Raw genomic sequence first — 17,727 nt, 5'->3', positions numbered from 1 at the left:
CCTGGGGGAAAGTCTGGCGACCGGGGAGATGCCCCTCTCTTGGCACAGGGCAGTCATTGTCCTGCTGCCTAAGAAGGGCGATCTCTGCCTCCTTAAGAACTGGCGCCCAGTCTCCCTCCTCAGCACGGACTAGAAAATCTTCGCCAGGGCGATGTCTGCTCGCCTTGGTGCCGTGCTGGACCACATGATCCACCCCGACCAGTCCTACACGGTCCTGGGCCGGACAATCCACGACAACATCCATCTGGTCCGGGACCTCATCCATTGTTCCCAGGAGGCTGGTCTGTCGGTCGCCTTCCTATCCCTCGACCAAGAGAAGGCGTTCGACAGGGTGGATCACGACTATCTGCTCGGAACTCTGCGCGCTTTCGGGTTCGGGACGCATTTCGTCGCCCGGATCCGACTTTTGTACGCCGCCGCGGAGTGTCTGATTAAGGTTAACGGGTCCTTGACGGCGCCCCTTCGCTTTAGGAGAGGGGTGCGCCAGGGATGCCCCATGTCCGGCCAGTTATACGCCGTTTGCGTGGAGCCTTTCCTGCGCCTCCTGCGGACGAGGTTGACGGGACTGGCTCTGCAAGGGCTGGGCGTGGAGGTCGTCCTCTCAGCTTACGCCGATGACGTGCTCCTCGCGGTAGAGGATCCCGCTGACCTGCGGAGGATGCGTGAGTGCCAAGAGATTTACTCGGCCGCATCCTCCGCCAGAATCAACTGGGAGAAATGTTCCGGACTCCTGGTGGGTCAGTGGCAGGTGGGCTCCCTGCCGGAGGAGCTCAGGCCTTTTGCCTGGAGCACGACCCATCTCCTCTATCTGGGAGTCTACCTTAGCCCCGACGAGGGAGCCTGGCCGGCGAACTGGCAGGAGCTGGAGGCCAAGGTCGCCGCTCGCCTAGGGCGCTGGACAGGACTGCTCCAAGTGCTGTCCTACAGGGGTCGAGTGCTAGTCATAAACCAGCTGGTGGCCGCAATGTTGTGGTACCGGCTGGTCACTTTGACCCCTCCCCCTGCGTTTGTCGCCAAGATACAGAAGAAGCTGGTGGACTTCTTCTGGAACAACAGGAAGCACTGGGTCTCTGCCGCGGTCTTGAGTCTCCCGCTTGAGGAGGGCGGTCAGTCGTTGGTGTGCGTCAGCGCCCAGCTCGCGACTTTCCGTCTTCAGACCCTGCAGAGATACCTTTACGTCGAGCCCCCTCCGAGGTGGTGTGCTCTGGCGACGTATTTCTTCCGCCAGCAGCGCGACCTCAATTACGACACGCAGCTCCTGTTTGTGAACTTGGGGGTGTCAGGACCGCCCTCCGGGAGCTGCCTGTCTTTTACAAGGAACTCATCAGGGTCTGGAACAAAGTCTCCACCAAGCGCAGCTCTCCGCCGGCTGGAGTGGCGGCTGTCCTGCAGGAGCCGCTGCTCGGGAATCCGTACCTCCACGACCGAGGTTTTATGTGGCGGTCTGTGGCTGGTGAGGTGACCAGGGTCAGGGACCTGCTCGATGGCGGAGGAGCGGGCTGGATGGCGCCAGGCACGCTGGCGCGGCGCCTAAATTCAGCCGATGTCCGCCGCGCGGCCGAAGCCATCGAGTCGCTAAAAACAGCTTTGGGCCCTGACTCTGTTAGGTGCATCGAGGAGGCTCAAGCACGTGGGGAGATCCCGTCCGAACTGACCCCCGTCCGGACAGAATTCCTCATCGGCGCCAAACCCCGGAACCTCCCTCGGGGGCCGGCGCCTCACAACTTGAGCCGCCTCAGGGAAATCCCCTCCGTGCCTTTCAGTTCCGCGCGGAGGGGTTTCCTGTACGGGCTGCTCCTGCACACTCTCAACTTTGCCATCCTCGCCTGCCGTCCGGACACGCCATGGCGTACCATCTTGCCGTCCGGAGGAGGCGGGGGTCCCCGATGGAGGGCACTCTACGCAGGGGTCCTCCCACTATTCGTCGGGGACTTGGCCTGGAGGGTGGTGCACGGAGCAGTGCCGTGCAATAATTTTTTAAGCCGGTTCACGGACTCCCAGGCCGCCTGCAATTTCAGCGGTCTGGAAGAGTCCGTGTTCCATGTTTTTATTGAGTGCACGAGGTTGCAGCCCCTGTTCCATTATTTGAAGGGGCTGCTCCTGAAATTCTGGCTGCACTTCAGTCCCACTCTCCTGATCTTTGGGCACCCTGTGCGGAGGGGAGCGGGTAGGTCCGAGGGCCTCCTCGTAGGACTGCTCCTGGGCACGGCCAAGGGTGCCATCAGCCGGTCCAGGCAGCGGGCGGTCGAGGGGGTCGTTCAACCTGACTGCCTGCCTCTCTTCCGCTCTTACATCCGGTCCAGGGTGTCCTTGGAGATGGGAGCACGCGGTGTCCACCGGTACGCTCGCGGCCTTCCGCGAGAGGTGGGCACCGGAGGGACTGGAGTGCATCATCACGCCCGGCAACCAAATTTTAATTTGATTTTACGTTTTAAAGTTTAATTTGTTTCAATTGCCGGTGCTTTTAGTGTCCCCCTTCCCTTTTATAGGGGGCACTGGGGAAAAAATTTGATTTTAGTGCCCAAAAAAAGCCCAAAAAAAGAAAAACACAAAATAAAAGGAAAAAAAAAGGGCCTTGTAAATGTCTGGTGTGTCATCCAGGTCGGGTGGCACGGTTTAATGTTTTGTTTTACAGATAAACTCCAAAAGAGTTTCATGCACAAGGACCCCCAGGTCCCTCTGCACCTCAGCATGTTGTAATTTCTCCCTATTCAAATAATATTCCCTTTTACTGTTTTTTTTTCCAAGGTGGATGATCTCACGCTTTCCGACATTGTATTACATCTGCCAAACCTTAGCCCATTCGCTTAACCTATCCAAATCTCCTTGCAGCCTCTCTGAGTCTTCTACACAACCCACTTTCCCACTAATCTTAGTGTCATCTGCAAATTTTGTTGCACTACACTCTGTCCCCTCTTCCAGGTCATCTATGTATATTGTAAACAGTTGTGGTCCCAGCACCGATCCCTGTGGCACACCACTAACCACCGATTTCCAACCCGAAAAGGACCCATTTATCCCGACTCTCTGCTTTCTGTTTGCCAGCCAATTCTCTATCCATGCCAATACATTTCCTCTGACGCCTCGTACCTTTATCTTCTGCAGTAATCTTTTGTGTGGCACCTTATCGAATGCCTTTTGGAAATCTAAATACACCACATCCATCGGTACACCTCTATCCACCATGCTCGTTATATCCTCAAAGAATTCCAGTAAATTAGTTAAACATGATTTCCCCTTCATGAATCCATGCTGCGTCTGCTTGATTGCACTATTCCTTTCTAGATGTCCCGCCATTTCTTCCTTAATGATAGCTTCAAGCATTTTCCCCACTACAGATGTTAAACTAACCGGCCTATAGTTACCTGCCTTTTGCCTGCCCCCTTTTTTAAACAGAGGTGTTACATTAGCTGCATTCCAATCCGCTGGTACCTCCCCAGAGTCCAGAGAATTTTGGTTGATTATAACCAATGCATCTGCTATAACTTCCGCCATCTCTTTTAATACCCTGGCGTGCATTTCATCAGGACCAGGGGACTTGTCTACCTTGAGTCCCATTAGCCTGTCCAGCACTAGCCCCCTAGTGATAGTGATTGTCTCAAGGTCCTCCCTTCCCACATTCCTGTGGCCTGCAATTTTTGGCATGGTTTTTGTTTCTTCCACTGTGAAGGCCGAAGCAAAATAATTGTTTAACGTCTCAGCCATTTCCACATTTCCCATTATTAAATCCCCCTTCTCATCTTCTAAGGGACCAACATTTACTTTAGTCACTCTTTTCCATTTTATATATCTGTAAAAGCTTTTACTACCTGTTTTTATGTTTTGTGCAAGTTTACCTTCATAATCTATCTTCCCTTTTTTTATTGCTTTTTTAGTCATTCTTTGCTGTTGCTTAAAATTTTCCCAATCCTCTCGTTTCCCACTAACTTTGGCCACCTTATACGCATTGGTCTTTGATCTGATACTCTCCTTTATTATCCACGGCTGGTTGTCCCTTCTCTTGCCGCCCTTCTTTTTCACTGGAATATATTTTTGTTGCGCACTATGAAAGAGCTCCTTAAAAGTCCTCCACTGTTCCTCAATTGTGCCACCATTTAGTCTTTGTTTCTAGTCTACTTTAGCCAACTCTGCCCTCATCCCACTGTAGTCCCCTTTGTTTAAGCATAGTACGCTCGTTTGAGACACTACTTCCTCACCCTCAATCTGTATTACAAATTCAACCATACTGTGATCACTCATTCCGAGAGGATCTTTTTCTTGGAGATCGTTTATTTTTCCTGTCTCATTACACAGGACCAGATCTAAGATGGCTTGCTCTCTTGTAGGTTCTGTTACATACTGTTCTAAGAAACAATCCCGTATGCATTCTATGAATTCCTCCTCCAGGCTACCCCGTGCGATTTGATTTGACCAATCGATATGTAGGTTAAAATCCCCCATGACTACTGCCGTTCCTTTTTCACATGCCTCCATTATTCCCTTGATTATTGCCCGCCCCACCGTGAAGTTATTATTTGGGGGCCTATAAACTACGCCGACCAGTGACTTTTTCTCCTTACTATCTCTAATCTCCACCCACAATGATTCAACATTTTGTTTATTGGAGCCAATATCATCCCTCACAACTGCCCTGATATCATCCTTTATTAACAGAGCTACCCCACCTCCTTTCCCTTCTTGTCTATCTTTCTGAATCGTCAGATACCCCTGTATGTTTAATTCCCAGTCTTGGCCACCCTGCAACCATGTTTCTGTAATGGCTACCAAATCATACCCATTTGTAATGATTTGTGCCGTCAACTCATTTACTTTATTTCGAATTGGGGGGGGGGGGTCGTGAAGGTCCTGGGGGGGCGGAGGTCAGGTCGCCTGGGGGGGGGAGGGTGGAGCGGGTTGGGTGGGAGGAGTCTTATCCACGCAGCCCCAGTGAGGCCATTCGGCCAGGGCTAGGGGCTGTGTGCTTCGGGCTCCTCCCACAGTTTTGGGCGCCTGGAGCTACTGCACATGCGCGCCCACTGTAGCGCGCATGTGCAAAGGTCCCGGCACTGTTTTCAGCGCAGGGAACTGGCTCCGCCCCCCACAGCTCGTACTGCGCCGCGCCCAGCTCCAGAGGACCTGCAGGGAGCCAGAGAATTTTTTTTTTAGGCGCACTTTGTGGCGCGAAAAATGGGCATTCAGGCGCAGCCCGAAACTTGGGCTCGATGTTTCCACTGATAGGAGAAACTAGAACTGGAGGGCATAATCTTAGAATAAGGGGCCGCCCATTTAAAATTGAGAGGAGGAGAAATTTCTTCTGAGGACTGTGGATCTGTGGAATTCGCTGCCTCAGAGAGCTGTGGAAGCTGGGACATTGAATAAATTTAAAGACAGAAATAGAGTGTTTCTTAAACGATAAGGGAATAAGGGGTTATGGAGAGCGGGCAGGGAAGTGGACCTGAGTCCATGATCGGATCAGCCGTGATCGCATTAAATGGCGGAGCAGGCTCGAGGGGCCGTATGGTCTACTCCTGCTCCTATTTCTTGTATACTCATTGGAGCTTAGAAGAGTAAGAGATGATCTTACTGAAACATCTAAAATTATGAGGGGGCTTGACAGGGTAGACGCAGAGAGGATGTTTCCCCTCGTGGGGGAATCTAGAACTAGGGGGCATAGTCTCAGAATAAGGGGTCGCCCATTTAAAACGAGATGAGGAGGAATTTCTTCTCTCAGAGGGTCGTGAATCTTTGGAATTCTCTGCCCCAGAGAGCTGTGGAGGCTGGGTCTATGAATATATTTAAGGCAAAGATAAACAGATTTTCGAACGATTAGGGAATGAAGGGTTATGGGGAGCGTGCAGGGAAGTGGAGCTGAGTCTATGATCAGATCAGCCATGATCTTATTGAATGGCGGAGCAGGCTCGAGGGGCCAAATGGCCTACTGCTGCTCCTATTGCTTTTGTTCTTATGTTATTATCTTCTCGTTATCATCTATCAAGTTTGAGAGCAACCCCTGACTGATGTATGGTCCATTGGAACTAGGAGTCAGTTTAAATGTGAACCACTACTGATGGCAATTAACCAGAGCTCAATGTTCAACTCTGACCTTGGCCGAGACTCTGCTGCCGTCGATTTTAATTTGCCTTTCAGTAAATTACACAAGTTACTTTCACCAGTAATGATACTTGGGAATGGGTCAGCAAAGAGATATCAAAGACAAAAAAACATCTGAAGAAACCAAACAATAGTAGTTAATTACTTACTTATTTAGTATCATTCAAGGTTAGTGATTTACTGAATGTACCCCAGTTCATTCACTTCTACAGATTAAGACTACATTTGATTGCTTGACCCGATAGGTGAGCTGGTTCATGCAGAAGTAGCTGAGCCATACGGACCAGCAGCCTTGGTTTAATCTCCAGTCTGTGCAGAGTTGACTGTTCTCAGCTGGGGTGCTACAACTAGCCTCAGTACCCCAGGGTTGGGGAGGGGAAAGATCTGCCATAACTCCTGATCACCAACCCCGACTGTAAGCACGTGCATGGGCATTAGGTGAGGGCAGGATTGAGCTCAGCTGTGATGTCCTTCACATAATCAAATACCCCTGCCGACGCTCAGTGTCCAGACGCGCACACAATCGGCCACTTGGGTAAAGTACCGCAGTGTGCCTGGAGCACATGAAACTGTACCCAACAAGGAATCAATGCCTTCAGGAGAGAGGGAAGAGAGAAAATTAGGGGGAAAAATTGACTACATCGATGGTTTGTTCCTCTGAAACTGCAGGCAGTGAGGATAGAAACATAGAAAATAGGTGCAGGAGTAGGCCATTCGGCCCTTCGAGCCTGCACCACCATTCAATGAATTCATGGCTGAACATGCAACTTCAGTACCCCATTCCTGCTTTCTCGCCATACTCCTTGATCCTCTAGTATAAGGACGACATCTAACTCCTTTTTGAAAATATTTAGTGAATTGGCCTCAACAACTTTCTGTGGAAGAGAATTCCACAGGTTCACCACTCTCTGGGTGAAGAAGTTTCTCCTCATCTCGGTCCTAAATGGCTTACCCCTTATCCTTAGACTGTGACCCTTGGTTCTGGACTTCCCCAACATTGGGAACATTCTTCCTGCATCTAACCTGTCTAAACCAGTCAGAATTTTAAACGTTTCTATGAGATCCCCTCTCATTCTTCTGAACTCCAGTGCATACAAGCCCACTTGACCCAGTCTTTCTTGATATGTCAGTCCCGCCATCCCAGGAATCAGTCTGGTGAACCTTCGCTGCACTCCCTCAATAGCAAGAATGTCCTTCCTCAAGTTAGGAGACCAAAACTATACACAATACTCCAGGTGTGGCCTCACCAAGGCCCTGTACAACTGTAGCAACACCTCCCTGCCCCTGTACTCAAATCCCCTCGCTATGAAGGCCAACATGCCATTTGCTTTCTTAACCGCCTGCTGTACCTACATGCCAATCTTCAATGACTGATGTACCATGACACCCAGGTCTCGTTGCACCTCCCCTTTTCCTAATCTGTCACCATTCAGATAATAGTCTGTCTCTCTGTTTTTACCACCAAAGTGGATAACCTCACATTTATCCACATTATACTTCATCTGCCATGCATTTGCCCACTCACCTAACCTATCCAAGTCACTCTGCAGCCTCATAGCATCCTCCTCGCAGCTCACACTGCCACCCAACTTAGCGTCATCCGCAAATTTGGAGATGCTACATTTAATCCCCTCGTCTAAATCATTAATGTACAATGTAAACAGCTGGGGCCCCAGCACAGAACCTTGCGGTACCCCACTAGTCACTGCCTGCCATTCTGAAAAATACCCATTTACTCCTATTCTTTGCTTCCTGTCTGACAACCAGTTCTCAATCCATGTCAGCACACTACCCCCAATCCCATGTGCTTTAACTTTGCACATTAATCTCTTGTGTGGGACCTTGTCGAAAGCCTTCTGAAAGTCCAAATATACCACATCAACTGGTTCTCCCTTGTCCACTCTAATGGAAACATCCTCAAAAAATTCCGAAGATTTGTCAAGCATGATTTCCCTTTCACAAATCCATGCTGACTTGGACCTATCATGTCACCTCTTTCCAAATACGCTGCTATGACATCCTTAATAATTGATTCCATCATTTTACCCACTACTGAGGTCAGGCTGACCAGTCTATAATTCCCTGTTTTCTCTCTCCCTCCTTTTTTAAAAAGTGGGGTTACATTGGCTACCCTCCACTCCATAGGAACTGATCCAGAGTCTATGGAATGTTGGAAAATGACTGTCAATGCATCCGCTATTTCCAAGGCCACCTCCTTAAGTACTCTGGGATGCAGTCCATCAGGCCCTGGGGATTTATCGGCCTTCAATCCCATCAATTTCCCCAACACAATTTCCCGACTAATAAGGATTTCCCTCAGTTCCTCCTTCTTACTAGACCCTCTGACTCCTTTTATATCTGGAAGGTTGTTTGTGTCCTCCTTAGTGAATACCAAACCAAAGTACTTGTTCAATTGGTCTGTCATTTCTTTGTTCCCCGTTATGACTTCCCCTGATTCTGACTGCAGGGGACCTACGTTTGTCTTTACTAACCTTTTTCTCTTTACATATCTATGGAAACTTTTGCAGTCAGTCTTAATGTTCCCTGCAAGCTTCCTCTCATACTCTATTTTCCCTGCCCTAATCAAACCCTTTGTCCTCCTCTGCTGAGTACTAAATTTCTCCCAGTCCCCAGGTTCACTGCTGTTTCTGGCCAATTTGTATGCCACTTCCTTGGCTTTAATACTATCCCTGATTTCCCTTGATAGCCACGGTTGAGCCACCTTCCCTTTTTTATTTTTACGCCAGACAGGGATGTACAATTATTGTAGTTCATCCATGCGGTCTCTAAATGTCTGCCATTGCCCATCCACAGTCAACCCCTTAAGTATCATTCGCCAATCTATCTTAGCCAATTCACGCCTCATACCTTCAAAGTTACCCTTCTTTAAGTTCTGGACCATGGTCTCTGAATTAACTGTTTCCTTCTCCATCCTAATGTAGAATTCCACCATATTATGGTCACTCTTCCCCAAGGGGCCTCCCACAACGAGATTGCTAATTAATCCTCTCTCATTACACAACACCCAGTCTAAGATGGCCTCCCCCCTAGTTGGTTCCTCGACATATTGGTCAAGAAAACCATCCCTTATGCACTCCAGGAAATCCTCCTCCACCGTATTGCTTCCAGTTTGGCTAGCCCAATCTATATGCATATTAAAGTCACCCATGATAACTGCTGCACCTTTATTGCATGCACTGCTAATTTCCTGTTTGATGCCCTCCCCAACATCTACTGTTTGGAGGTCTGTACACAACTCCCACTAACGTTTTTTGCCCTTTGATGCTCTGCAGCTTTAACCATATAGATTCCACATCATCCAAGCTAATGTCCTTCCTAACTATTGCATTAATCGCCTCTTTAACCAGCAATGCTACCCCACCTCCTTTTCCTTTTATTCTATCCTTCCTGAATGTTGAATACCCATGGATGTTGAGTTCCCAGCCTTGATCATCCTGGAGCCACGTCTCTGTAATCCCAATCACATCATATCCGTTAACATCTATTTGCACAGTTAATTCATCCACCTTATTATGGATACTCCTTGCATTAAGACACAAAGCCTTCAGGCTTGTTTTTTTAATACCCTTTGTCCTTTTAGAATTATGATGTAGTGTGGCCCTTTTTGTTTCTTGCCTTTGTTTACTCGGCCTTCCACTATTGCTTTTTACCTTTCTACCATCTGTTTCTGACTCCATATTACTTCGCCCTATCTCGCTGCATAGGTTCCCATCCACCTGCCATATTAGTTTAAACACTCCCGAACTGCATTAGCAAATATTACCTCTCGGACATCAGTTCCAGTCCTGCCCAAGTGCAGACCGTCCCTTTTGTACAGGTCCCACTTCCCCCAAAACTGGTTCCAATGTCCCAGGAATTCGAATCCCTCCCTCTTGCAGCACTTGCATTCTAACTATCCTGCTTCCTCTACTCTGATTAGCACGTGGCACTGGTAGCAATCCAGAGATTACTACCTTTGAGGTCCTACTTTTTAATTTAACTCCTGGCTCCCTAAATTCAGCTTGTAGGACCTCTTCCCGCTTCTTACCTATATTGTTGGTACCTACATGTACCACGACAACTGGCTGTCCACCCTCCCTCTCCAGAATGCTCTGCAGCCGCTCCGAGACATCCTTGACCCTTGCACCAGGGAGGCAACATACCATCCTGGAGTCTCGGTTGCGGCCGCAGAAACTCCTATCTATTCCCCTTACAATAGAGTCCCCTATCACTATCACTCTCCCACTCTTTTTCCTGCCCTCCTGTGCAGCAGAGCCACCCACGGTGCCATGAACCTGGCTGCTGCTGCCCTCCCCTGATGAGTCATCCCCCCCAACAATACCCAAAGCGGTGTATCTGTTTTGCAGGGGGATGACCGCAGGGGACCCCTGCACTACCTTCCTTGCACTGCTCTTCCTGCTGGTCTTCCATTCCCGAGCTGGCTGAGCGACCATGTCAAATACGTACTGAATCGTATCATGCTGTACCCGTCAGTTTTCTCTCTGAAGCAGTTAAACTGTTTGCATTTGCTGTTAACCTGTGCTAATTCTTGCTCAACAAACTGGAAAACTATCTGACATTTTTCCTAACTTTAAAAAATCAGGAGCAAATTTACAAAGTGCAAAAGCAATAAAACAATCTAAATTTAATGCTAAAGATTTCTAGACGACTTCTCCACAATTCAACACAATGATCAGAAGAATGCAATGTGAACAAAACCAAAGTCTGTGATCCCTTATGCTGACTGCATACACTTTCCAGAAATCATTTTTTTAACGTTGAAAAAAATGCAATGTCGAAAATTTTCTCTGAAATCTGAAAGAACAGTTATGGTCCTGTTGCAATGCAAAGCAGTTTTCAAATTGCGCTAATGAAAAATTAGTATTAAAACTAATTTCCAATCACTAATCTTGGTGTCAGTTTGTCATTTTTCTAGCAACAAGCCCTCACACTTCAGTGCAATAGTAAAGGGTCAAATTTTGCAATATAAATGAAAAGTTCAGACCTTGAATTAGAATCATAGTATGATACAGCAGAGGGAGGCCATTCAGCCCATTGTGCCGGCTCTTTGAAAGACCTACAGGTTAGTCCCACTCCCCTGCCCTTTCCCCAAAGCCCGAAAAAATTTTCCTCTTCAAGTATTTCCATTTTGAAAGTTACTATTGAATTTGCTTCCACCACCCTTTCAGGTAGTACATTCCAGATCATAACAACTCACTGTGTAAAAAAATATCTCATCTCCCTTTTGGTTCTTATCTGTGTCCTCTGGTTACCAACCTTCTGCCACTGGAAACAGTTTTGTCTGATTTACTCATCAAAATCCTTCATGATTTTGAACACCTCTGTCAAATCTCCCCTTAACCTTCACTGCTCTAAGGAGAGCAACCCTTTGAAGTTAGAAAAAACCTTAAATACACTATCAGCTCTCTGCTATCATTAGAAATGTAAAAATTTCATCTGACTGCAGATCCGTTCGTAACTCAACACTGCAATTTCAATGTGTGACCATGAATCCCACCTATCCAGTGGTATAATTGCACACAAAAAATCTCAGTTCTCAAATCCGAGAGGACAACTTTGAAAAGTCTTTACTGGCGTTCAAATGGTTAATATTTTGCCTGCATTTTTACCACCCACAATTTGACAATTAAACTTCATGAAATCCAACAGTTTTTTGGGGGGAAAACAATTCTTCTTCCAGAAAGTCTAGTCACATTTACACCGAATACTATATACTGATTAACTACTCATCAGAGCTTTCAAACGTATCTGTATACAATATCTAAACCAGTTTTAACATTTTATGGTAAGTAATCTAGTGATGTAACTTAAAATTTAAAGCACTAAAATATGTATTAAGAGCCATAATTTGAAAGTTTTAATGGGCATTTGTACTTGTGTGTAATTTACCAAAATATGGTGTCAAGGCCACTTCACTAGATCCAACTTAAATTGAACACTTTCTGGAACATAAAAATTAATAAAACAAACCATGGGTTCTGCTGATACTTAAATATTAACATTAGCAATAAAAACAAAACATGCTGGAAATCTCAGAGGATCGGGCAGCATCTGTGAAGAGAAAAACAGAGTTAACGTTTCGGGTTGACAACCCTTTGTCAGAACTGTTGTCAACACAAAACGTTAACTCTGTTTTTCTCTCCACAGATGTCGCCTGGCCCGCTGAGATTTCCAGCATTTTCTGTTTTTATTTCACATTCCAGCATCTGCAGCATTTTGCTTTTGTATTAACATTAGCCGCTTGATGGACAGTCATGGTAATTTTAAGTAGTTCTTTTACCCTTAAAAAGCTGAAGGATTTTCACCGTGTAATAGAGACATATAAAATCGGTGCAGGAGTTTGCCATTTGGCCCTTCGAGCCTGCACCATCATTCAATAAGATCATGGCTGATCATTCCCTCAGTACCCCTTTCCTGCTTTCTCTCCATACCCCTTGATCCCCTTAGCTGTAAGGGCCATATCTAACTTCCTCTTGAATACATCCAATGAACTGGCATCAACAACTCTCTGCGGCAAGGAATTCCACAGGTTAACAACTCTCTGAGTGAAGAAGTTTCTCCTCATCTCAGTCCTAAATGGCCTATCCCTCATTCTAAGACTGTATCCCCTAGTTCTGGACTTCCCCAACATCAGGAACAATCTACTTGCATCTAACCTGCCCATCCCATTAGAATCTTGTATGTTTCTATGAGATCGCCTCTCATCCTTCTCAACTCCAATGTATAAAGGCCCAGTTGATCCAGTCTCTCCTCATATGTCAGTCCAGCCATCCCGGGAATCAGTCTGGTGAACCTTCGCTGCACTCCCACAATAGGGTATTAAAAGAGATGGCGGAAGTTATAGCAGATGCATTCGTTATAATCTACCAAAATTCTCTGGACTCTGGGGAGGTACCATCAGATTGGAAAGCAGCCAATGTAACGCCTCTGTTTAAAAAAGGGGGCAGACAAAAGGCAGGTAACTATAGGCCGGTTAGTTTAACATCTGTACTGGGGAAAATGCTTGAAGCTATCATTAAGGAAGAAATAGCAGGACATCTAGATAGGAATAGTGCAATCAAGCAGACGCAACATGGATTCATGAAGGGGAAATCATGTGTAACTAATTTACTGAAATTCTTTGAGGATATAACGAGCATGGTGGATAGAGGTGTACCGATGGATGTGGTGTATTTAGATTTCCAAAAGGCATCCGATAAGGTGCCACACAAAAGGTTACTGCAGAAGATAAAGGTACGCGGAGTCAGAGGAAATGTATTAGCATGGATAGAGAATTGGTTGGCTAACAGAAAGCAGAGAGTCGGGATAAATGGGTCCTTTTCGGGTTGGAAATCGGTGGTTAGTGGTGTGCCACAGGGATCAGTGCTGGGACTGTTTACAATATACATAGATGACCTGGAAGAGGGGACAGAGTGTAGTGTAACAAAATTTGCAGATGACACAAAGATTAGTGGGAAAGCGGGTTGTGTACAGGACACAGAGAGGCTGCAAGGAGATTTAGATAGGTTAAGCAAATGGGCTAAGGTTTGGCAGATGTAATACAATGTCGGAAAGCGTGAGATCATCCACCTTGGAAAAAAAAACAGTAAAAGGGAATATTATTTGAATGGGGAGAAATTACAACATGCTGCGGTGCAGAGGGACCTGGGGGTCCTTGTGCATGAATCCCCAAAAAGTTAGTTTGCAGGTGCAGCAGGTAATCAGGAAGGCGAATGGAATGTTGGCCTTCATTGCGAGAGGGATGGAGTACAAAAGCAGGGAGGTCCTGCTGCAACTGTACAGGGTATTGGTGAGGCCGCACCTGGAGTACTGCGTGCAGTTTTGGTCACCTGACTTAAGGAAGGATATACTAGCTTTGGAGGGGGTACAAAGACGATTCACTAGGCCGATTCCGGAGATGAGGGGGTTACCTTATGATGATAGATTGAGTAGACTGGGTCTTTACTCGTTGGAGTTCAGAAGGATGAGGGGTGATCTTATAGAAACATTTAAAATAATGAAAGGGATAGACAAGATAGAGGCAGAAAGATTGTTTCCACTGGTCGGGGAGACTAGAACTAGGGGGCACAGCCTCTCAATACGGGGGAGCCAATTTAAAACCGAGTTGAGAAGGAATTTCTTCTCCCAGGGGGTTGTGAATCTGTGGAATTCTCTGCCCAAGGGAGCAGTTGAGGCTAGCTCATTGAATGTATTCAAATCACAGATAGATAGATTTTTAACCAATAAGGGAATTAAGGGTTATGGGGAGCAGGTGGGTAAGTGGAGCTGAGTCCACGGCCAGATCAGCCATGATCTTGTTGAATGGCAGAGCAGACTCGAAGGGCTAGATGGCCTACTCCTGTTCCTAATTCTTATGTTCTTATAATAGCAAGAACGTCCTTCCTCAGATTAGGAGACCAAAACGGAACACAATATTCCAGGTGAGGCCTCACCAAGGTCCTGTACAACTGCAATAAGACTTCCCTGCTCCTATACTCAAATCCCCTAGCAATGAAGGCTAACATACCATTTGCCTTCTTCACCGCCTGCTGTACCTGTATGCCAACTTTCAATGACTGATGAACCGTGACTGCCAGGTCTCATTGCACCTCCCCTTTACCTAATCTGCCACCATTCAGATAATATTCTGTCTTTGCGTTTTTGCCCCCAAAGTGGAAAACCTCACATTTATCTACATTATACTGCATCTGCCATGCATTTGCCCACTCACCTAACCTGTCCAAGTCACCCTACAGCCTCTTAGCATCCCCCTCACAGCTCACACCACCACCTAGTTTAGTGTCATTTGCAAACTTGGAGATATTACATTCAATTCCTTCATCCAAATCATTGATGTATATTGTAAAGAGCTGGGCTCCCAGCACTGAGCCCTGCGGCACTCCACTAGTCACTGCCTGCCATTCTGAAAAGGACCCATTTATTCCGACTCTCTGCTTCCTGTCTGCCAACCAGTTGTCTATCCACGTCAGTATATTACCCCCAATACCATGTGCTTTGATTTTGCATACCAATCTCTTGTGTGGGACCTTGTCAAAAGCCTTTTGAAAGTCTAAATAAACCACATCCACTGGTACTTCCTTGTCCACTCTACTAGCTACATCCTCAAAAAATTCCTGAAGATTTGTCAAGCATGATTTCCCCTTCATAAATCCATGCTGACTTGGACCGATCCTGTCACTGCTTTCCAAATGCGCTGCTATTTCATCCTTAATAATTGATTCCAACATTTTACCCACCACTGATGTCAGGCTAACTGGTCTATAAATACCCGCTTTCTCTCTCCCTCCTTTTTTAAAAAGTGGTGTTACATTAGCTGCCCTCCAGTCCTGATCAAGATCCATAGACTGTTACAAAATGATCACCAATGCATCCACTATTTCTAGGGCCACTTCCTTAAGTACTCTGGGATGCAGACTATCAGGCCCCGGGGATTTATCGGCCTTCAATCCCATCAATTTCCCTCACACAATTTCCCGCCTAATAAGGATATCCTTCAGTTCCTCCTTCTCACTAGGCCCTCGGTTCCCTAATACTTCCGGAAGGTTATTTGTGTCTTCCTTCGTGAAGACAGAACCAAAGTATTTGTTCAATTGGTCTGCCATTTCTTTGTTCCCCATTATAAATTCACCTGAATCCGACTGCAAGGGACCTACGTTTGTCTTCACTAATCTTTTTCTCTTCACATATATATAGCTTTTGCAGTCAGTTTTTATGTTCCCAGCAAGCTTCTTCTCGTACTGTTTTCCCCCTCTTAATTAACCCTTTGTCCTCCTCTGCTGAATTCTAAATTTCTCCCAGTTCTCAGGTTTGCTGCTTTTTCTGGCCAATTTATATGCCTCTTCCTTGGATTTAACACTATCCTTAATTTCCCTTGCTAGCCACAATTGAGCCACCTTCCCCGTTTTATTTTTACTCCAGACAGGGATGTATAATTACTGAAGTTCATCCATGTGTTCTTTAAATGTTTGCCATTGCCTATCCACCGTCAACCCTTTAAGTATAATTTGCCAGTCTACTCTAGCCAATTCACGCCTCAAACCATCGAAGTTACTTTTCCTTTAGTTCAGGACCCTAGTTTCTGAATTAACTGTGTCACTCTCCATCCTGATAAAGAATTCCACCATGTTATGGTCACTCTTCCCCAAGGGGTCTCGCACAACAAGATTGCTAATTAGTCCTTTCCCATTACACATCACCCAGTCGAGGATGGCCAGCTCCCTGGTTGGTTCCTCGACATATTGGTCGAGAAAACCATCCCTAATACACTCCAGGAAATCCTCCTCCACCGCATTGCTACCAGTTTGGTCAGCCTAATCCATGTGTAGATTAAAGTCATCCATGATAACTGCTGTACCTTAATGGCTCTGCCGGGTGGCTCTGGCTCATAGTGCAATGGCAGTGTTGTTTGGGTATGGTTCAATGAGAGCGCAGTTCAGGCTCAATGGCGGCGTGGGTTCAGTTTGGCTCACAGCTCAATGGTACTGTATGGTTCAAAAAGACTTGCATTTATATAGCGTGCTTCACGACCACCAGCTTTGGAAGTGTAGTCACTGTTGTAATGTAGGAAACAGAGTAACCAATTTGCACACAAGATCCCACAAACAGCAATGACATAATAACCAGATAACCTGTTTTTCTGATTGTTGACTGAGGGGTAAATATTGGCCAGATACAACATGTCGCACATTGCGACGCACAGCCTAATAGAGGACTATTGGCATCTTGAAACAAGGTTTCCGATTCCTGGACCATTCCCGAGGCTACTTGCAATACTCCCGAGATTGTCGGTCAGTTCACTGCTGCCTGCTGCATGCTGCATAAAGCCGATGAGTGGAGCGTGGGCAGATGCAGCAGGAGCGGCGAGAGACTGTGGCGGGATGCGATCGGGGCCCAGGCGAGGCGCGAGTTCGGAGCCAGGGGGACAGCACGGGCCTCAGCCCACACTGCGACACGTGCGCGCACTCGGTCCGTGCAGCAGAGCTGGTCTCCAGTTCGTCTTGGAGAATCCTCGCGCCTGGACCAAGACCTCGCTCTGTCAAGCCCGTGTGGTGGCTGGTGTGCAACGACCACCCCACGTTTAAAAAAAAAAAATCCACACACACACGCATCTTCCACCCTTCAGGATGTAGTTCGGGATCTGGAATATTCGGTCCTTCATTGAAACACCGGTGAACTTTACGACGTGGAAGCAAGTCATCCTCGATTCGAAGGACTGCCTATGATTGACGATAATGTAGGAAACCCAGCAACCAATTTGCACATCAGGTCCCACAAACAGCAATGGCATAATGACCAGATAACCTGTTTTTCTGATTGTTGACGGAGGGGTAAATATTGGCCAGAACACCAGGGTGACCCTCCCCCTGCTCTTCTTCCAATAGAAACATAGGAAATAGGTGCAGGAGCAGACCAGGCAATATGATCATGGCTGATCATTTGTGTGCCCCAGTGGGATCTTTTAATCCACATGAGAGAGGGGCGGTTTAAGGTCTCATCCGACAGGCGGCACCTGCGACAGTGCGGCGCTCCCGCAGCACCGCAGTGGGAGTGTGAGCCGAGGTCTGGGTGCGGGAGTGTGTGTGTGCAGTGGGACTTGAAGCCACAACCTGAGGAGAA

General features: G+C 47.0%; 1 protein-coding gene across 1 annotated transcript in view; it reads right to left on the bottom strand.

Moving 5' to 3' along the window:
• Positions 1 to 17,727, bottom strand: part of lipf (lipase, gastric) — a 77,080-nt gene that overhangs the window by 59,021 nt on the left and 332 nt on the right. The gene's annotated exons all lie outside the window — the stretch shown is intronic.

Source organism: Pristiophorus japonicus, chromosome 3 (genome assembly GCF_044704955.1).
Source record: "Pristiophorus japonicus isolate sPriJap1 chromosome 3, sPriJap1.hap1, whole genome shotgun sequence".
In the NCBI taxonomy this organism is placed as follows: Eukaryota; Metazoa; Chordata; class Chondrichthyes; family Pristiophoridae; genus Pristiophorus; species Pristiophorus japonicus.
The sequence above is the reverse complement of the archived record's forward strand: the minus strand, read 5'-3'. Positions and strand labels throughout refer to the sequence as shown.